This window comes from Euprymna scolopes, chromosome 35 (assembly GCF_053919585.1).
Source record: "Euprymna scolopes isolate OS-2025 chromosome 35, ASM5391958v1, whole genome shotgun sequence".
In the NCBI taxonomy this organism is placed as follows: domain Eukaryota; kingdom Metazoa; phylum Mollusca; class Cephalopoda; order Sepiida; family Sepiolidae; genus Euprymna; species Euprymna scolopes.
The window spans coordinates 39,669,780-39,693,500 of NC_136516.1; the positions used below are offsets into that span (position 1 = coordinate 39,669,780).

The 23,721-nt window shown below is 36.4% G+C and overlaps 1 protein-coding gene and 1 pseudogene across 3 annotated transcripts in view; both read right to left on the reverse strand.

The window, feature by feature from the left end:
- LOC145259828 (uncharacterized) overlaps positions 1 to 23,721 on the reverse strand; it is a 299,932-nt gene that overhangs the window by 230,742 nt on the left and 45,469 nt on the right. The gene's annotated exons all lie outside the window — the stretch shown is intronic.
- LOC145260154 (5S ribosomal RNA) lies at positions 18,166 to 18,282 on the reverse strand (annotated as a pseudogene).

The following is a 23,721-nucleotide window of genomic DNA, read 5'->3' on the forward strand; positions in this document are numbered from 1 at the left end:
ACTTTTTACACCCCCCCCCGGGGGTTCCTTATTACACCACCTCTATACACCCGGACAATGCCGGGTACTCCTGCTAGTCTATTATATAAAAAGGGAAAATGTGTGTGTGTGCCAAAAACTTTTGACACGGGCATTGGAGCATGACAAAAGTAGTATTGTTACAAAGATCGATCTCTCGAATTAAAAATAGCTAAAAATAATTCTGTGCTGGTCGACTTGGTCGTTTTTTGCCACTTTTTTTTTTTTTTTGCTCAACACACAACTGTAAACACCCGGGCAATGCCAGGCACCCAGGCTAGTATAATAACAAATACGAAATCTGAATTAATCAAAATATCATATTTAAGCATAGTTTACGACCGGGCAATGTTGGGCGCCCTGCCAGTATATATATCTTTGTGATCGGTGTTCGGCCAGAAATTTGGCTATTAAGAGGTCAAAGTTCAACGATTTGACTTTTGAGAACTCTACCAAACTCCTCCGACAATTTTGGGTCCAAACACTTGAAATTTTAGATGTAGGTTCCTTGGATATGGATCTAACTTAATAACTTGATTTGAGCTCAAAACAATAAATGTTAAGGGGTCATAATAGGGGTCAAGTTAAAAAAAATTAACCACTTTTTTTTTTTTTGCTCAACATACACCTCCAAACACTCGGGCAACGCCGGGATGAAATGCTAGTATAAGGAAACAATGGTATGTTAAATTCTAATGTCCAAGTCTTTATTCATTTTTATTTCTTTCCTAACCTATCACGTGATCAATTCATCCAATCAGGGTTTGCTATTTATAACCGCCCCCTCTTCCATATTCATTCACTAGCATAGACGACATGGCCAATCATAAAATAGATTGCCTCATTGATAATGTTTTCTACTTGACCCTTCCTCCTCTTTCAACAAAATGAGGCTACAGTGGTGAGTACCCCACTTGGCAACCTCACTTGTGAAGTTTGGTTTTCAGACTGAATAATTAGATTTAAGTAAATGAAAAGTAACTTGACACTTGTGCTTGCTTTTCATTTTAACGATCTACCTATTTTACAATCGATTTCCTTATATATATATATATATATATATATATATATATATATATATATATATATAAGTTCGGTGTGTGTGTGTGTAAAGGGTAATCTCTTAAACTAATGAAGGGATTATTATAAATTTTGGAATATATTCTGAAAATACGGTGACATTACTTTTTTTTTCTTTTTTTTTGTAAAATTTACCATTTAGGGATGCAGGGTTTGAGGGTACCGGGTTGGCAGTTTGTTTGGCTGCTGTATTGTGACCGAGAGTACAGGAGCCCTAACTCTTTGGTAGCGCTTTGAGCATCTATTCTATCATCAGTTGCATAATAGGATGATTGTAGTGCCACATTGTGCATAGACAGGGACCTTGCACCCATCTCCAGTGGGCTTTCCTCAACGCCACAATCCATGTGAATGAAAAGTCGGCTGATAATCTATTTGTGTTGTGCATTTCCCATCATGCACATCTACTTTTGAGCTTTGACCTAAAACTATTTAAATAAATTTTTTTTTACAAGGTGGTCACCACTTATCAAGGCCCGGAAGCCAATCAGGGATAAGAGTTATTGCATGTACAGTATGTTAGTGTTGAGATTTGATAAAGTGTCTTACTTAAGGGGGCAGTTCATCAGGAATTTCTTTATGTTGGACTTGAAGACATCCCGGTTGCAGTCAGGTGGGAAACAGACAAGCGGAACAGAGTTCCACAGGCGTGCACTTCTAAGAAAGAAGCTTTGTTCATGGTATCTACGTTTTGATTTAGGCACAGATAAAGAGTGGGGAAAAGTTTTGATAGTGGTTTCAGCTAAACGGGTGTTTCTCGTAAAAGATTGGCGAGGGGGAGACAAGGGATTGGAGCTCAGACGAGCACTTACCATGGAAATAACGATAAAACAAAGACAGGCTTGCAATGCCTCTCCTGTGGGAGAGAGGTTGCAGGGAAGAGAAAAGGGCATTCCCCATTAAGCCACGAAGCCTATTTTGTACTCTGTCAAGGCAGGATAGGCTGTTTTTAGCAGCTCTTTTTTTTTTTTTTTTTTTTTTTTTTTTTTTTTTTTACACAGTGATCACCACTTATCAAGGCCCGGAAGCCACTCAGGGATAAGGGATATTGCAAGTACATTACGTTAGTGTGGAGATTTGATGAAGCGTTTACTTAAGGGGGCGGTTCATTAGGAATTTGTTAACATTGGACTTGAAGACATCCAAGTTGTAGTCCGGTGGGAAGCAGGCAGACGGAACAGAGTTCCACAGGCGTGCAGTTCTAAGAAAGAAGCTTTGTTCATGGAATCCGCGTTTTGATTTAGGCACAGATATAGAGTGGGGGAAATTTTTCACAGTGGATTCAGCTAGACGGGTGTTTTTCGTGAAAGATTGGCGAGATGTGACAGCAGTACTCCATCCTTGGACATACTTGGCTTTTATATAGATAGAGAATTGCATCAGCAGTGAGATATCTTCTGGAACGGTAGAAGGATCCTACCATTTTTCCAACGACCTGGGCAACAGACTTGATGTACGTGTTCCATTTCAGGTCAGGAGTAAAGGTCAAGCCCAGAAGCTTATCAAAACATGAGGCTTCTCCTAGACGAGAGCCATTTTACATAAAGAGCATTCAGAGATAGAGCAAGTTTTTTTAATCGGCTTGGGTCGAAAATTTAAGCTGTCAAGAGATCAAAGTTAAGAGTTGATCTTTGCAGACTACCAAACTCCACCAATTTTGGGTTTAAACACCTGTAATATTAGATGTAGGTTACCTGGATACGAGTCAAACTTTTTAATATATATACATATGCACATAAAATTAGAAACAGTACATAGGGGCCAAGCAAAGCCGGGCTGAAGTGTTAGTATATATATGCTAATGACATAACCATCTACGGTAACACATCAAAGGCCGTAATTGACATAGTTCTCTTTAATTCTCTCTCCTCTGATCTCAAGTGTGTGGTACAGTGGGGAAAGAGGTGGCTGGTTACTTTTAATGCATCTAAAAACCAAGCTCCTATCTTTACATCATCAACGCTCTGATCCTTATCTGGCATCAATTGAAATGGGCAGGCTCCATGTTTTGACAAACTTCTGGGCTTGATCTTTACTTCTTGACAAACGTACTGGGCTTGATCTTTACCGATCTGAAATGGAACACGCGCATCAAATCTATTGCCAAGGTCGCTGGAAAAATGGTGGGATCCTTTTACCGCTCCAATAGATATCTCACTGCTGATGCAATTCTCTACCTATATAAGAGCCAGGTACGTCCAAGTATGGAGTACTGTTGCCACATCTGGGCAGAATCTGCTAGAAACACCTTATCCTTGATAGTTCAAAATAGACTTTGTTGCCGAGTAAGGGAGGCCCATTACTCTTTCCTGCAACCTCTTTCTTACAGAAGAGATGTTGCGAGCTTGTTTCTACTTTACTCGTCTGAGTTCCAATCTATGGTCCCTTGGCTTGCCAAACTTTCACAATAAACACTCATCTCACTGAAAACACTATCAATAATTTCCCCCACTCTTTATCTGTGCCTAAACCTAAATGTAGATTCCATGAACAAAGCTTCTTTCTTAGAACTGCACGCCTGTGGAACTCTTCCGTTTTCCTGCTTTCCAGCTGACTACAATATGTGTGTCTTCAAGTCCAATGTAAACAAGTTCTTGATGAGCCTTCCACTTAAGTTAACAAATTTACCCAATTTCCAATACTAACGATTACTATGATTCTGATACTGTACACGATTTAACCCTTATCCTCGAGTAGTCTCTGGGCCTTAATAAGTGGCTCCTATGTTAAAAAAAATATAAAAAAATCACATTTCTGGAAAATTTATATCAGTGTGGTACATAATGGTTAATCACAAATTCCCCCATTATCCAACAATCTTGTTTGCACGGAAACTGAAAAGGCTAACCTGCTAACCTGGCGGTTCACCTCTAACTCCTCTTTAGACTCAACAAAGCACTTCCTCCCAAATTTCTCTTTCTGGACAGAAACCACACTATGATCTGAAAATCACCTCTTCCTATATTCCCGAGGTCATAGAAAACAGACACCTTGAAGGCGTGTGGGCCCGATCTCATACCTGCTATGCTATTAAAAAATGCTCTGCTGAGGTTGCTCCGGTTCTCTCCAAATTCTTCAACCTTACCAAATCTTACTTTCCTGACTGCTAGAAAATTGCATCCGTGGTACCAGTTTTAAAGAATTAGTGTGAAAGAACTGACCCACACAATTATCACTCCATTAGCTTCCTCCCTGTCTTCGCCAAAATTTTTGAATCCTTAATCAATCCACATAACCGACATAAGTCCAGCACAAATAGATAAAAGTTTATAGAAGCTAGAAATAATTGTAAGAAAGAAGTAGCAACAGGTAAGAGAGAATATACCAAAACCACCAGAAAAAACATCAAAGCACAGAAATTAAGAACTCATGATTTCCACGACCTCATCGATTCTAAACTTCTTTCCGACCGACAGCATGGATTTAAGAAAGCTTTTCCTACTACAGATATCCAAACAATAATCTTTGAACATACATACCAGGCACTGGATAAGGCAGGGGAGGCTAGGGCAGTAGCTCTAGATAAATCTAAGGCCTTTGACAGGTCTGGAACATAGATCTTCATGTAAACTAAAGCATATGGTATTACTAGCCAAATACTTAATATAATCAAATCCGAATTATTTTATTTTTTTTTTTTTACTCATGTTCACCCCTTACAAAACATATCACCACTTGGACGTAAGGGGCTACTATTTGGGGCTATACCTAGGAAAGATTAACAAGATATTTGTTTATGTTACATTTAAACTTTTCCATATCAGTACAGCCAGGGAAGCAGGCAGCAGGAAGGAAATTCCAAAGTATAGCTGTTCGAGAGAAGAAATTATTAGAATAGAAAGCTTTCTGGCATTTAGGGACAACAACGGTGAAGGGGTGAGATCTTATTGCTAAGCTTGTTTGTCGGGGATATGTACGTCGACGGGGTACAAGTGAAAGTACATCAGAACACATACCATTAAAATATTTGTAAAACAGGCACAGTGATGCAACATTGCGGCGATGAGACAGGGGCTGGAGCTTAGTTGATAAAGTGGGACCATTTTGATTGAAAACTCTTTTTTGGACTTTATCTAAGAGGGAGAGACTAGTGGTAGATGCATCAGCCCAGACATGGCAACAATACTCCATGCATGGGCGAATGGTGGCCTTGTAAAGGTACAGGATACTCTCAGGCGTGAGTAGTCTTCTAGCTCAATAGAGGGAACCCACCTTCTTTGCAGCAGCCTTTGCAATGTCCTCTATGTATTTGTTCCAGTTCCTATTGCCCACAAATGTTAAGCCGAGGAGTTTGAAAGTAGAATTCTGAGGTAGGGTGCTATTTGTCATGGATATAGGGAGTTGGAGAGGCGTCTTGTAATTGTTAAAGGAGATCAGCTTAGTTTTACTAACATTAAATGTTACCATCCATTTGCGGTCCTATTTGACTATAGTCTGGAGGTCATTTTCTAACGATTCTGCCATTGTCTTAGATTTATGTACATTTGTTCTTTCCTCATGCATATTATAGAGTATTGTATCATCAGTAAATATACCCATCTCAGACACAATATTATCAAGGAGGTCGTTTATGAATATCATGAATAATAATGGCCAAGGCACTCCTGCATTAATGTTATGCTACTTGGATGTATGTCCATCAATGGCAACCTGTATGCTTCTATTGTCTAAGAAGGATCTAATTATATGTAGTATATGTCCAGTTATACCGTACAATTGAATTTTCATTAGCAGCCCTTTATCCCAGACTTTGTCAAAGGCCTTGAATATATCAAGAGCTACAGCCCAGGCTTCACCTGCCTTATCCAGTACATGGCAAATGCGTTCAGAGATGACTATTAAAATATCTGCAGTAGAACGACATTGCTTGAATCCATACTGTTTGTCAGAAAGAAGATTTGCTTTTGCGAGGTGGTGAACTACTGCTTCATTAATTAAGGTCTCAAAGATTTTAGTGAAGAGTGGGATTTGGATTCATCGGACAACTTTTCATCTTGAGTGTGATTTTCGCAACATTTCGGTTAATATAACCTCTGACCTTCTTTAGGTGCATTTTGTCAAACTCAGGAATGTTTCTGTCAAACTCAGGAATTGGGACGGAATTTCAGAAATCATGAGTTCTTAATTTCTGTGCTTTGATGTTTTTTCTGGTGGTTTTGGTATATTCTCTCTTACCTGTTGCTACTTCTTTCTTACAATTATTTCTAGCTTCTATAAACTTTTGTCTATTTGTGCTGGACTTATGTCGGTTAAATCTGCGGTATGCATGCTGCCTTTGAGCAATAGCAGCTGCACAAGTAGGTAAACCAGTGGAGTTTGCTATAGAGTTCCTGCATGGGAACGTGTGCTTCAATTGCCATTTTAAACTATTCAGTGGTCTCATTTGTGCAATGTTTTCACATGGGGCATCTCTGATGAGATCCCTGATGGCTTCCCAGTCAGTCTTCTTAGAATATCTTGTCATTTTAGGCAATGGCTCTTCAGTTTTAGGTTGAGAATTAAGGGCGATTTCTACCATTATCACAGCATGATCAGCATTCCCGAGTGGGCCATGGTAATTCGTTACACAGTCATCGGGAACTGTGGTCAGAAATAGATCCAGAAATGAGGCATATTGATCTTGTTGATGTGGCAAACGTAACCGTCTGTGATGGAGAATGAGATATATGCATTATGGGATATTCAAATATATATGTATCTAAAATAGAGATTAAGTGTTAGCCCCAAGAAAAGGGTCCATTGATTTGAAAAATTCAACTGAAGAAATATGAAACAAATAGTTGTTGAATGTCTTGATGTCATGAGAATAAAGGTAGAACCATGTTTGCGTGTACATGTGATTATCTTCATCCACTTTCAAACATAATAATGCTATTCCTAATATTGAGCATAAAGGTGCCTTATGAGGAACTTTTCCATCATAATTTTACAATCTATCTACAGACTTGAAATTTGGTATATAGAGTATTCAGACACATAGAAAACTTTTTAATCGGTTTTCATCATCTGGAAATAAAGAGCTGCTAAGAGGTCAAAATTGAAAAATTGGTACTTGGGGGATGGGGGGTCACTGGGTTTTTATCTGTTTATCAACTGTTTCCCGACTGTGCATGCACGAATCATTCACATAACAGCTTCCTTATGTAAAGAATAAGTAGGTTTCAAAACACTTATTAAAGATCATGTCAATCTGGCCTAATGGTTATCGTACTTGACTTGCTGTCTTTAGGTTTTGGTTTTAATCTTAGCTTAAATATTTTTTTTTTAATTACAAGGGTGGAATGATAAAGTGTCGCCCCTAAAGGAAACAACACGATAGCTGTATTTTAAAACTTTTATTGAAAAAAAATCGATTCAGATAGCTTGATTATGTAGTAGAGCTGACATTTATTCAATGTAGCCGCCTTCAGCCTCAATCATCGCCTTGATATGGGTTCAGAACTGGGAGCATGCCTTTTCCACAAGTGCCGGTGGGAGCTTGGTGAATACTCAGTGGATGACAGCGATCAGGCTGGCTTTGGTGTTGGGGGAGGTCATGTTGGTGATGTTCTCGATGTATGATCAAGGGAAGTAGTCAAATGGTTTCAGGTCGGAAGAGGTACCAGTGAGAGAAGGGTACGAAATCGTAGCACTCCTCTGAAGCAAAGCCTGGGGTTTTTGGCCTTGTGGGCCAGCACCAAGTACTGCTGCCACACCCAGAGTCTACCAGCGGGCACCCGATTGCACCAGGGGATTACCACTTTTCAGCACAGCTGACTTTCAAGCCGACTTCCAAGATGTGAGGTGGTATGATGTGACCCTCACTGGAAACCACACCAAAGACCATAACCGTGGCCGGAAACTTTGTTTTCATAACTGAGCACGTCCCTGTTATTCGTTGCAATTCAGCGATATATATAATATATATATACACACAGGGTGAGCTTTTTGAATAGGTTTATGTATCAGTTATATTAATGTAATTCTTTATAACTGTGACACTTATGTCACCCACGTGTCGTCTAGTGGCGGAATGTTCCCCGATTGTTGGTCCTCGTGTCTTCTGATCAGAATGTCAGCGGCCAATACCTGAAAGAGACTCGTCGAGCGTTCCTGCAATTATGCCAAACAAATTAAAAAAAAAAAAGAGACAAGTCGATATTTGTTTTGTTTTTTTTGTGATTCAAAATCCCTTGTTATTCATAAAAGGTTACAATCGTCGTCTCGTACTTCGCTAATAAGTTAGGGACTGGCCGTTTATTAACTGCAAAGTTATTTCTTTTTCAGTGAAAACTAAAAAACTAAATGGCAGGGTCAAATCGATGAGGTCTGCTTTTTCGCTCGTTCGAGCCCAGGGGAGCAGAATGTCTCTCAGTGTCTATCCCGTTGGGTGCATTTAGCTTGCAGTTTACTGCACCTCGAGCCTGTCTCATAACAATTATAAACCTAATCTGTTTATATATAAGTGATCTTGTTTCCATGTGTGTGGAAGAGACTTTATCAAACTACTTGGTCAATTTTGGGCCAATGGACTCCTATATATATATATATATGGTTTTCTAACGAATGATAAAAAATATTTTTTGTATAGTTTTAAAGGTTAAAAACTTCCAAGACTATATATATATATATATATATATATATATATATATATATAAGGGACTTGGGTCTGTGGAACAAATTCGATTTGGTTTTAGCTGGTAAAAATAGCTGCTAACTGGCCAAAATTGAAAAATCGGAACTTGGCAAGCGTAAGTCGACTTAAAGTGCTCATCTACGCATGCACAAATATGCATTTACACGTTAAACTGCGTTAATTTTTACAGTTTTAATATCCATCTCTCCTTAGCAGATACCACATGTGAACTAAATGTTTAGGTTTCGATTCTTGCTGATGGCGCACACAAGTCATTTTTTTTTTTTTAAACTTTTGAAATCATTACTATATATTGGGTACAATATAATAATCAATAGAGACGTTGCTTTATAATAATAAATATGAAATCTGCATGAATTAAAATATCATTGTAAAGAGTCTTTTACGATCGGATAAAACTAGTATATATATAAGATTCGTTTTGTTTTTAGAAATCAATAAATGAGACCGCATTCAGTTCTAATTTCATTTTATCTTCACTTTTTTGTACGTTTTATTTCCTTGTGAAATTGATTATCTTTGTTCCTCGTGCTTCCGTGTCTGTAACTTTAAGAATAAGACAGTATTATTTATACTTTCTCTGTCACTCGACGTTCGTTTTGCGACTGTTCGTACTTACTACCGCTATTGGTTTGGTAGTTTTCATTTACGACATATCAACCTTTTCGGGTTATTTAATGCCGAATCCAGTTATTTTGAAAAAAAAAATTTTCATGCTTCAAGTTCTTTATATCTTCAAATATTTATTCATGATATTTAATTTGGTTGTTTTTTTTTTTCGGTACCTCCAACGCGCGCCACAGTTTCACCCCCCCCCCGTATGTAACACGATGTAACTGTAATTAATTTATCATCCTAACTTTTTTACTATTTAAAAGAAGCTTCAAATAAACTGCTAATATTTTTTTTTTAAATGTTTTACAGCTTACAAAAATAATGAAAATGCGAGACTAAAATCATGTTTACATTATCGATGCAATGCATTAAAACAACGTTCCTATGTAGTGACGTTTTTTAAGCCGTTGACACACCTATGTTTTAAAAATCTATCAAAAATCAAATAATGGTCATATTTACCTGAAATTTTCGATATTTATTCATTATTAAATAAACTTACACATTAAAAGTGGGTTTCGTTAAATACATTAGAGGATTTTTTTTCTAAGTGTTCTACCCCCCCCTCCCCATATTTCATGTTACGAAAACTGAAAAAAAATAATTGTCGGTCGATTGATGACATAGTACACAACAGTTTGGAGGTCCTTTGTTGTTTTCTTTTACGGCATACTTTTATTTTTGGCTTTGCAGAACATGATTGAGTTTTGTAAATTAAAACAAATGATTAAAACAAAATATTAAATCGATTACGTTATTTTTTAAATATTAAGATCCCCGCCCCCCAACAGAAAAAACTATTTTGAGTTTTCGAACCGTGCTATTTTTAGAAAGGGTTTTAAAGTTTGTAACAGTTACCATAACAGACTATTTTCTCGTGGATTAATACCCCCTTGCTGACTGATTCGGCCACACACTGACCAGAAGAGGTATTGTTTAATTATTTTGTACCTTTGTATTTATTAATCTTTTATTAGGGATTTTGTGCAATCACGCATAAAACGACCTATAAGTTAAATCTCATTTTCACAGGTAAAGTCACTAGATAGGGTTTGCGGGTGATACGAGAAAAACAAGGCGTTCAAAACATTTCTTATCTTAAATATCACTAGCTTGGGTGCCCGTCGTTGCCCGGGTGTTTGGAGGTGTGTTTGAGCAAAAAACAGTTGTAGTAGACAGGCAGGCTCGAACCCGTGACGTGAAGGCGGAAAAGAAAGTGGAGGTGTGTGTACGCGTGTTGGTTGAAAAGAAAGGGGGGGGGATATTGCGAGCGCAAAAAATAAATAAATAGTAGTAGTAGTAAGCAGGCTCGAACCATACCACGCCAGAGGAAAAAAAGATTTAAAAAAACAAACTGTCTTACCGATGTGCCTACCGTGGCTGTGACGTCATGAGCGGTCGAAATAACGCCTTTTATACGACGTCGTGGAAGCGAGGGTAGAATGACTTGCAAAAAATGTCAGCAAAAAAAAAAAAAAAAACGACACCCCCTGTATAAAAGTGCCCAGTTATGGGTGAAGGAATTAATGTTTTGGGCCAATTTTTGTCGTCTGAAGGGTTGAGCTTTAAAATGATACCGATCTCGTGAAAACCCGTTGTCTCTGTCGAAAGTTTTTTACGAGACATACATACATACATACATACATACATACGTTTAAACAGACTTTTGCCTTTGCATATCACTCTTGCATATCACTACATCTTCCTATAACGGAGGGACTTTGTGCCGCGAGTACTTGTATTTATTGTGCCCTCCTGAACATCTTCCTTTATCTCTCTCTCCTTTCCCTTGGGAATCTGAATCTATCACGTCTTTCCCTATAATTGGACAGTTCTTCCTGCATTCCTGGGGAAACTACCAAGTCTCCATTACATATTACCCCATTTTCTATAGTCAGATTATGTCTTATTTCTTTGAATGGTCTTTCAGCCATTGAACAATTTCTCTAGAGATTCCCTTTTATACTCAACACTATTCTATTTAGCACTGGGTCATTTGTAGTTTTAGTCACCATTTTATTTACAGATATTACATCGGTTTCTACAAGGTGCAGGAATGTGTCTTCAAATTCCTCGTTGTTTTTGTTCTTATCCTCTCTATAAAACCTCAATCTAGATAAGGCATCAACGTGCGGTATCGTATTCCCTTTAACATACTCAATGTCAAAGTAAAACGCAATCAGTTTGATCGCTCAACGTAATATTCTGGACGTTGTAACTTTCGGTAGTTCTTTTCTTGGGTTGAAAATAAATTCCAGTGGGCTGTGATCACTTTTCAACAAGAATTTTTTTTTTCCATCAAGAACTGTCTTGTTCTATCCGTTGTCCACACTATGGCTAGTGGCTCACTTTTTATATTCGAATTGTGTTCCGTCGTTGCTAATCTCCTCGATAAATACATTACAGGATGACCATCTTGTGACAAAATACCGGATATAGAATGCTCACTAGCGGAAGTATTTAGAGTTATGTCCTTCTTAGGGTAAAAAATTTGTACTATTTTTTTTTTTTTTTTTTTTACCAGAATCCGATTTAATTTTTCAAAGCCTTTTTGTTGGTGTTCTAACCAAATAAATTCCGCATTGTTTTTCTTAACTTCGCAAATGGTTCTGTCAACTCGTTATATTTTGGTACATTTTTTTTTTTTTTTTTTTTTACACAGTGATCACCACTTATCAAGGCCCGGAAGCCACTCAGGGATAAGGGTTATTGCAAGTACATTACGTTAGTGTGGAGATTTGATGGAGTGTTTACTTAAGGGGGCGGTTCATTAGGAATTTGTTAACATTAGACTTGAAGACATCCAAGTTGTAGTCCGGAGGGAAGCAGGCAGACGGAACAGAGTTCCACAGGCGTGCAGTTCTAAGAAAGAAGCCTTGCTCATGGAATCCGCGTTTTGATTTAGGCACAGATATAGAGTGGGGGAAATTTTTCACAGTGGATTCAGCTAGACGGGTGTTTTTCGTGAAAGATTGGCGAGGGGGGGACCAGGGATTGGAGTTCAGACGAGCACCTGCCATGAAAATAACGATAAAACAAGGATAGGCTCGCAACGTCTCTTCTGTGGGAGAGGGATTGCAGGGTAGAGAAAAGGGCATCCCCCACTAAGCCACGAAGTCTATTTTGTACTCTGTCAAGACATATTTTCTATAAAAATTTACCAAACCTAAGAAAGACTTCAACTCTTATTTTTTGGTGTAGCCACTTTTAGAATTTTCTCTATTAGTACTTCATCTGGAGAGATCCCTTCCTTTGATATTGAGTAACCCAAAACTGATATTTCATTATTGTTGGTTACACACTTTTTTGTATTTACTATCATGCCATCGTCTCTTAGCCGGTTCAGTATATTTTCAGTTTTTTTTCTTTAAATCATCTTCATTTAAATCTCAAACACATATACCGTCTTGATAACAGATGGTATTTTCAACATTTCCTATTATTTTTTCAATAGCTTTTTGAAAAAATAGCACTTGCTGTTTTTATGCCATACAGCATCCAGATCATCCGGCAAAGTACTATCCCTACTAATATTGTTCGTGCTTTTATTTAGCAATCACATTCTTATGCATGCAGTTATTGTCAATAGGACATTCATTCTTTCCTTGCCAATTATCTTTGATTTTCTTGGCTAAGGGAAAAGGAGTTGCTTTGGCATCTTTAATTTCCTATTACTTTTTCAATAGCTTTTTGAAAAATTGCACTTGCCGTTTTTATGTCATACGGCATCCTTTTCCACCTTAACAGGTGTGTTTATGGTCGTCACTGCTTTAAAATTTTCATCTATGGGAATTTGGTCGTAAGCTGATTTTAGGTCTATCTTCGAAAATACTTTCATTCCAGCAAGTTTATGTAAAGCTACTTCCACGTTCAGAATAGGATACGCGTCGGCGCAAACTTTATGGTCACCCCTATTTTATAATCTCCACAAATTCTCAAGTGATCGTCTTTTTATATATATATATATATATATATACCAAAATAGGTGATGCCCATTTACTTCCTCCTGGAGGGGCACGTTCCAATAAGTCTTCCTGTATTAACTTTCACAACTTAGCTACGACTAACGGTAACAAATGCACTGGTACTTTTCTCGCTTTGTAGCAGGAGGGAGCATTTTCTTTTAATTTCAGGCTAGCTTCATAATTTTTTTTTCATTTCCCCAGTTTTTTTTTCTCTCTATCTCATTGATCAACTTCTTTGAATTTATTTTTAATAAGTCATTTCCTAATAGTCCATGCGTTTTTCGGCAATTTGTAACCATAATGGGTGGTGATTCATATTTTTCTTTTAGTTCTGTTGAATCTCCAAAGTAACCCGTAATTACTACTAACATGACATTTTAGTGTTAAGTTAAATTGGTAATTAACATTAAAAATCAGCAGTAAACGGATCGAATGCTTTTCTAATCAGCTTTGTTTTGTTCTAGAACATACGTTTAGATAATTATTCTGTGAACAACAGTCTTTTTGTCGGATGGGGTTTGATTGTAGCGAGCAAGCTTTACTATTTGATATTCAAAATGAAAATGATTAAAATGATCTCTAGCGCATACACTCGGTTGAATTAATAAAAGCGAAGAAAACCTTTTTTTTTTTTTTTTTTAATTTTCCCGTTTTTTTTTTGTTTGTTTTTTCTATCTCATTGATCAACTTTGAATTTATTTTTAATAGTAATTCCCTATTAGTCCATGCGTTTTTTCGGCAATTTGTAACTATAATGGGTACTGCTTCATGTTTTTTTTTTTTTTTTTTTTTTTTTTTTTAGTTCTGTTGAATCCCACAAGTAACCCGTAATTACTATGATTGAGCTCTCACACTGGCGTAATTGTACGTTGCTTTATTTTTTATTTTTATTATTATTTTTTTGTCTTGTTTCGGTAGAACCACATGCGTTACGCTCCGGTTCTCGAGCGGAAGTTTAAATGAGAAGATGGTCACACACTTTTTGAAGACTTTTTTTTTTCTTTTTTTTTTAGATAAAATTTTAATGAAAGATTAAAAGGTTTTCAAATTTTTCATTTAAGTTTTTTTTTTTTTTTTTTTTTTTTTTTTTTTTTAATGAACCGGATTCGAACTTGAAACAACCAGGTTATCAATCCGCGTTTTTAAGCACTTAACCACCATCATCTCCAATATCGACGACACGAGAAACGCGTCATGAATAAATAATCAAAAAAAGTTGTTTTTTCTTTCTTTGAAAGATTACCTTTTCCTTTTCATGCATTCTAAACATGATTTACCGTAAAGAAAAATAATCACTTTTTGCACATTCAATCGATAAAAAAAACAAAAAAAAACATGAAAGGCGATAAATTGTTTGTAGATTCAATTTGCATATCGATAAGAGAAACAAATTATCCGTGTACTTTTCAATTTTTTAAATTCATAAAATTACAAGCATTTATTTTCATAAGAGATTTTATAAGAAAATATATTTGCCATGAATATATTTTCTTAACTAGTTTAGTTATTGAGCACGTTGAACTACATGCTAATTTAAACATACATATATATATTTATTATAAGGTAAACAGTTACATTTGGTCGTTACAAACAGCCATCTGTTTCAGTCAATGAGACTTCGTCAGGCGACCCTGAACCATTCGACGCTTCGATAGCGTCGAATGGTTCAGGGTCGCCTGACGAAGTCTCATTGACTGAAACAGATGGCTGTTTGTAACGACCAAATGTAACTGTTTACCTTGAATAAACAATTAAAAAATATTTTGCTCTTGTTATCGAGCGGTATCAACAACCTCGTTGAGTTCATTAGTTCTTACTTTTTTAATATCTCAAGCCTGGAGTAATATATATATATATATATATATATATATATATATATATATATATATATATATGGTACAATCACGATCACACACCGGTTCTTGCCAGATCACCAAAGTTAAGCAAAAATGAGCCTGGCCAATACCAGATGGGTGACTATTTGGTAAGTCTAGGCGCTCTATGTACCGCGCCGAGTTGTAGAACTTTCCAGATTGGTGTTTGGGGGAGCATTAATTCTCTGGGAGGGTTGCGCCCCCAGTCTTTGTTAAAACATGCATCTAGGAGAAGGTAAACTCTGGCATAAAAACCTTCGATCTACTGTATGCTCTGTCTGTATGCACCGACAGATTAATAGCAATACCAATAAGTGTGGTTGGTTCTACACAAAGCCTTTAACACTACAAACAAACATCTGCGTGGATTTCCGAGCAACGTAGTTGTTGTAGCAGAAGCTCATACGTCGAAATCAACGCGAGAGTCCATGCCCGTGTGCTAGAATGTTTTCATTCTAAATTCTATGCAATTATGCACAATGTAGAAACTATGCATAAATAGAATTAAGCATAATAGTTAAATTAAACCAATCATCTAAGAAACAATAAAATATAATTGATAAACGCTCGTTTTTTTTTTGTTTTTTTCAAAGGAATATGGAAATTATCCTTCATAAAGTCGCTCGCATATCCATGACTGAGTGTATTATGAGGTTCTTTTTAATAATTTTATGTAGAAAAAGTGAAGCATGCATAGTCCCCCGTGAGTGCACAATGATCGAAGCAAAAAAATTGACTAAGTTCAGCATTCGCCCCCTCCCCATTTAGCCCAAAAAGTTCCCAGGGGGGCGTCAAATCCTGATGAAAAACAAACGGTGCAGTTTTAGGCCTTAGCATATGTAAATTTGAATTCTGCACCATGCAAAAAAGAAATAAGTTCATCATTGCCCCCACCACCACCATTTAGCCCCAAAGTCCCCAAAACCTTAACATATTTAAATCTGAGTCCAGCACCATGCAAAACTGCTAAATAGACATACACAGAAAATTTTGAACAAATATGGTAAAATAGTTTTAAAAAAATGGAGTGTTTTTATTAGTCCAGAAAGAGCCCCTGGGGCACACCCAAGAGTTATCGCTAAAGTATAGACAAACAAAATTATATAGAAATCAGTTAGTTACAACTTTTCAGAAAGTTTTATAAAAACCCAAGGCATCAATTTTTTTTTTTTATACAAGCACAAAAGTGTCAATTTTAGCCATTTTAACCCGAGAGGCACCCATAGGGGTGCACCGGAGTTTTCCAGAAAATCCATGGCGTAGTTATTGAGAAAAAAATGTGGACGGATGAAAGGACAAGGGTGAATTTACAGGTCCACCCTCTTTTTGTCGGGGGGGACCAAAAAAAAAAAAAAAAAAAAAGTTTTTTTTATATAAATGTCAGTGCGAGAAAAAAAATCAACTTTATTAATATATAGATTATTAATATTTCTTAAAACATGTTTTTGTTAAAGAAAAATATTTAAGCAAACTCGAGTCCTATTTAGCGAGTCAATAATAAGCGGTCAATCAACACTGACGTCAATCGTTAAATGTTATCTGACTGTTTATACTCACATAATTAGTATTAATATAATTTTATTCCTTTATTTTCCATAGTAATAACTCCAGATAATACCAGTTAATGATAACTTGGAGTTCGAATCTTCCAACTGGCTGTAATTATCAAGTCGTAAGTTTAAAACGCGCGTGTCGGCAGATTTAAAAAATAAGTATTCACGTTTCTGAATTTTTGAGATGAGGATTCGTTATATGTACTACAACTCCCACCATCCATAGAATGTAAAGAAAGGAATCGTCCGTTGCCTACAACAACGAGCAAAAGCAAGATGTAGTAACATCAGTGCATATCAAGAGGAGATGGGCAGTTTAAGAGAAAAACTCCACCAAAACAACTATTCAGAAAGCATGACATCAGCTCCAAGAAATCTGGACCAAAAACAAAAGGACACGATTCAGAAACTCACCACAGTTTGTATACCATATATGAAGGGCTTGTCTGAAAAACTTTAACGAATATGTAATCCATATGACATAAGGACAGTATTCAGGAGTGATTCAACTCTCCGGATACAACTTGCAAGAGTCAAGCCCCCTACAGAAAAAAAAATCATGACTAAGAACTGTATATGAAATCCCATGTAAATGTGAAAACTATACAGAAGTGAAACGTGTCGTCCGTTGAAAGTACGGTTAGAAGAACATCGAAAAGCCGTAGTACGTGGAGAGTATTTTAATAGTGAATGCTCTGACGAACTGAAAGCACTTGTGCCCCCACGACGCGAACACCCTCGACAGACCCGACAGGCTGCAGAATCCCACCCCCACACTGTAGAGATCCCTAGATGTAAAAGATCTTTCTACTCCAGTAGTTTCTTCCCCAGAACCGCTAGACTTTGGAATTCCATTCCAGGTCCCTGCTTCCCCAACTGTACTGACGTGCAGAAGTTCAAGTGCAACGTGAACCGACATCTTGCTGCCCAAATCCCTACATAGTGCCCCAGTAGTTGTTGCCCCTGATAATAGCCCCCTACACCAAAGTGGCAATGTGCCTTGTTTGGGGTAAAAAATAAAAAAAATAAAAAAATAAAAAAAAAAAGACTGAAAAGTCAGGTATAGCTGACCATATTGGAAAAGAAAAGGGAAAACATCTACCATTATGAAATGAAGTAAAAATTATAGACAGAGAGGAACGGTGGAGAGTAAGACGACTGAAAGAAGCAGCACATATGCTGGGGAATAACCAACTACTAAGTAGACCTAGTATAGAATTCAATACGATATGGGAAGCAGTAATTATAAACAATAGATAATATATACAAGTTATAAGTAAAAACATTAATATATACAAGTAATAAGTATAGAGATAGATATACATTAATATATAGTAATTAAGGCTTCCTTCAGTCTTGTCAGACTATGGATACCCACTGTAAGGGTGACTGCACGTGAAATTTGTGTGGCAAGAGTTGCGCAGCACATACAGCGTCTAGAATTCCCAAATGGTCACCCATCTGGTATTAGCCAGGCTCAACGTTGCTTAACTTCGGTGATCTGATGAGAACCGGTGTATCAACGTGATTATGCCGAATATATAGTAATAATTAGTAATAAATGGTGACATTTAAAACTAGAAATAAAAAGTAGGTTTAAGGCTCCTAAAATTCGTACTAGAATTGGCCGCAAGGGCCCGTGGCGCAGTGGTTAGAGTACTGGGAAAAATCAATTGCAAAAGTGATGTTCTCTTGAAGGTTCAATCCTCAGTGTGGGCGACCGAAATATAATGGACCTTTATCCAGTCATGGCTAACGGAACACGAGCACGATACCCCCGTGAAGTAAATAAAGGGTTCCGCTCGAAATTCCGTTCAAATTCCCGAGTTCGACAAGATACACCTGAAGAAGGTCGGAGGTTATATCGACGTTCTGAAAATCACACTCAAGATGAGAACAGTAGTCCGACATAATAAGTATTCATGTTAAAAGCATTATCGTTTTATATATGCTTATAAAAGTAAGGTATGCTTATGTTTCTATTTGAAGAATTCACTCCTAAACTAATTCACTGATCATTATGAATTTTGAAACATCTACCACCACTCTCTCTTTGCCCTCGTTGTATGAAGCTAAATATAGTTTCATTACTATTCCTTACGCCCAGTATGTTAAAAAAATAATATGATCGGTTAATTAGTTTAGGGATAAATTCAGTGCATAGAAATATGCAAACAAAATAATGATCGATTAATTAGTTTAGGAGTGAATCCGGTACATAGAAATATATAAGCATATACACATGCCTTACATGATATCTGACAACTTTTCCTGAACAGTTAACATCTACTGTTCTGTCTCTGGATTCAATTGACTCAATTAAGACCAAAACGAAGTTAAGTCTTCTGGTGTTCCATTCTAACCGCAGAGTCTATTAATAGGGTTGATTGGCATAACTTCCTGTCTGAAAACCCGGCGCTTCTACACTATTGGGGCAAGATTTCGGAAATCGTAATACTGAATTCCACATGAAAACAATGGCATCTACACATTCCTCGTATTTTTAAGATGATTATATCCAAAAATCACGAAAATCGATAAGGTAGAACATTATTTATTAAAGGAAATTAAAAAAAATAGAATTTGATGAAAATGATTGTAAGACACAGGAGAGTTCAAAAGGGAGCTAATTTTCCGTTTCGATTTAAACAAGATGGTGGCAAATTTTCATCTGCTACCACGATTAAAGTTGTGTTTTTTTTAATTCAGTAATTTCAGGTAATTGCATTATTTGGAAGCTACCATTGTAACTTGTTAGAATTGGCAAAAAAATCAGTTGAAACCATCTGAAAACTATTTATCAACTACAAATCTCGTCCCAATAGTGTAGAAGCGCCAAAATCCCTTTGAAATCCATTTTTCCAAAGAAAATATCTGTTGTATCCAATATATCTGAGTACTCGATCGTTAATATTGCCATGGTACCCGAATGTACCGCTGCAATTGGCCACAGAAATAACTATTCTACATTTTTACATATACAGGGTGACCCACTTAAAAGTAGCCCAGAAAATGTGATAGATAGAAGGAAATTCTTTTATTGTTTAAACTATCATGGGTACCAGGCGTTGCCCGGATGTGGAGAGGTGGTATAGTAAGACTATTGAGCAACCAACTCCTTAAAATTATGAAAATAGCGAGTGTCCGGCGAGTGCAAAAAAAAATTAACCGCAGTAGCCAGGCTCGAACTTGTAATGCAGGAAAAGAAAAGGAGGTGAAAAAAAAAAGGCAAACACTTAAGCTGTCTCGCCAACGCAACTTGTGACGTCGCTGGCCTTCGAAACAACGTCTTTTTATACGTACGTCGACATCGCGAGGTGTGAATGACTTTGCGAAAATGTCGACGAAAAAAACTGGCTCTTCCTTGCAAAAAACGGCCCAGTTGACGGTCAAAGAATTAATGTTTTTTTTACCAATCTTTTGATATTTGTCTACAGATGGATGGGGCTAACGATACTAGTTTTGTCAGTATCCTCTGCGTGTGTCGAGCGTTTTTAGCAGAAATACAAACACAAAGACAACTTTCCTTTACATAACAGACTAGGCTGTTACACGGGTGTTTGTATGTGTGTGTTCAAAAAAGTGGTAGTAGGCAGGCAAACTCGAACCTTTACCACGAAGGAGGAAAAGAACGTGAAAAACAAAAACTGACGTCTTCGCCGTTGCGTCCATCGCCAAAGCATTTTGTTGCAATTTAAAAACATTATCTTTCATCTAGCAATTAATGATATAGATATAAAATTTTCAATTATTTTTTTTAAGTGCAACAGAATATACATTACATAAAATAAATCCAACGTAATTTTTTGATTCAAATTAAATTAAATTTTTATACCTTACTTTGTAAAATTTATAAAAGTGCACTTTGAAGATAAATAAATTTCAAATTGAATCTTGTACCTTTATTTTTAAAGCCTATAGTAAAAACATTGTTTAACAATTTTCATGCCTTGCATGAAATGCATTTCTAACACACACACACACACATATATATATATATATATATAAATATATATATATATATATATATATATACTAGCATTTCAGCCCGGCGTTGCCCGGGTGTTTGGAGGTGTATGTTGAGCAAAAAAAAATAAATAAAATAGTCATTTTTTAATTTTTTTAAAAATTTCACCCCTATTATGACCCCTTAAAATTTATTGTTTTTGGCTCAAATCAAGTTATTAAGTTAGATCCATATCCAAGGAACCTATATCTAAAATTTAAAGTGTTTAGACCCCAAATTGTTGGAGGAATTTGGTAAAGTTCTCAAAGGTCAAATCGTTGAACTTAGACTCCTTAACAGCTAAATTTCTGGCTGAACACGGATTACAAAGATTTTCCCAAATCTCAGTACCCTGTACATCAAACTTCGAATCTGTAAACTGAAAATTGACAGAGTTATTGCGTAGGAAAATGTAGACACAGACACGTTCACTTATAGATTAAACAAAAATATATACGTATACATAAATATATATGGAAACAATTGTGTGTTTACTGTAAACTTTTACGTAAATATTATGCAAGTATAAATCATGTAGAATACCTGCATGAATATAATTACACGTAGTAGTTAACTAAAGATGATCATCACATAAGAAAACTGAAAAAAAAACTAATAGGGAATTAATTAAAATGAATGTTTTAAAGAATATGCAAATTAGCTAGATCTTTTGCTAGTTAATGCAATTCCACAACCCATATATAAGAAAATTGCATTTTCTTTTTAAATAGAAAAGAAGGTTTTTAATATGAATATCAATACACAAAAGAAAAACTAATTCATGGGAGTATATATATATATATATATATATATATATATATATATATATATATATATATATATATATATAACTACTTCATTTACTCACATAAAATTAATATACGAAAGTATAGATTTATGCGTAAACTTTAAGTATTTACTTCAACAGTGCTCAATACGTAGGTAGAGCTAGTTAGTAAGTTATAAAATATATATGGCGATTAAGCTACACTGAATATTCCGCGTTTCATCCACTCTAGAATTCTTCAGCATAATATATATATATATAAATGTATGATAATTGTAATACTCTCTCTCTCTCTCTCTCTCTCTCTATATATATATATATATATATATATTAGTTCGTTTCTAATTTCCTAAATTACAGCTTCCAAATAAATTTCCCACGAGTATTAATGAAACCCCAATATGATTCTCCGTTTCGATAATTATTGTTCCCTACGGAAGGACAAGCAAGCACACACATCCAAATCGATGAAGAATTAGCTATAAATGTTCTATTGGCGGACAGTCCGCACACGACACAATCTGGTTACACATAAAAATAACATGTCAGCCATTTTGTCTGTCTGTTCGATATCAACTAGAAAAGTGCATGCTGGTCCATTTGTCAGCAGTTTTGAAAGTATGTTCATTGTTAAGATAAAGTCGACAGATCAACGTTTTTTTTCTTTTAATATGCAGTTTTAATCAAACTTACAATAAAGACGAAATGCTGGTGAACGTTTGACTTTGTTTGTGTGTGTGTGTGTGACCGATTCAGCGGGGTGGAGTGGGGGCGATTCGGCGTCAAATTAGCGCTTCGTCGTTCTAGTCCGTCCAAGTTTTGTTTATATATTTTAAATTAATTCAGTTTCCTTTGAATAAAATCTGTATATTAATACGATAGCGTGTGTGTTATTTTCTGTGTCACGCTTACATTTTTTTTTCTGAATAACTGTCGTTTAAGTGTCATGACTTTCCATTATTATTTGTCAGAAATAATTTTACCAAGAATTCTTCATAAGTTTTGGTTACAGCTGAAGGAACGCAAGTTCCTTTCACACACACACACACACACACACACACACACACACACACACACACACACACACACGTGTGATGGGACGATCCCAATATTTTCCTGATTCCGATACAATTACCAATTCCGTACTAAATCCCCGATTCCGATTCTTTAGAAATCTCTAAATATTTAACTATATAGTTGTATTTTTTCTCCGATTACCGTAAAAACAAATACATGTTGAATGTGCAGATATTTTCCTAAATTAAAAAATATATTTGTGAGGGACGATCTATCAATTTTAGCTTCATCGATGATTTAAAAATCAATAAATATTTAGTATTTTACTATTATTACCAGCAATGGAAGGTTTAGCTTTAAACAAAATTAAAAAAAAGACAAAAGAATTATTTTGGCATCGAAAAATCAGTATAAATTTTACCGATTCCGATACCCTCAAATACTCCGATTTTTCCGATTCCCAATTGATCGTCCCAACACTAACATATATATATATATATATATATATCATAATTTAGGAATTTAAAATTTGCGATTTGAAAAAGTTAAATTTCAAATATGGAACTTTTATTGTATGCAAGATAAAGAATACAGTATAGTAAAATATGTGTTCTGGTGTCTGGAATACGTATGTGGTGGCGGCGATGACTGGAATGTGGCTTAGTGTTCTGGTGTCTGGGATACGGGTGCGGTGGTGAAGGAGGAGTTGTCTTAAAAGCTGTTGTCCAATAGCACAAGGGGGTTGGCGGCGACGGCGGAAGAGGAGTAATCTTAATAGCAGGTGTCGCTGATGGGGAATTGGTGACGGTAGCTGCTGCTATTGGCGGGACAAACCTCGCTGTCTGGTGAGCTGTGGTGATCTGGCGGCGGGTGCGAAAGAGGGGTATTCTTTAAGGCTTGCTGTTCAGTATCATGAATGAGATGGCGTCGGCGCAGTGGTAATTTTAATAGCTGTTGTCGCTGGCGAGGGATTAACGGCTGCTGGCTGGTGATGACGCGAGGTTCACAGCTTGACACGCTGGGCCGATCTGCTCGCTTGTCAAAAAGGCTGTCGTTTTATAATCGTGTTACGGAGGTAGTTGTAGACAATTGCGGATTTTATCGCTGGTTGGCGTTTTCGCTTTTTATTTGTGTTTGTTTTTGCGTTTTAATGTATTGTAGAGATTCGTC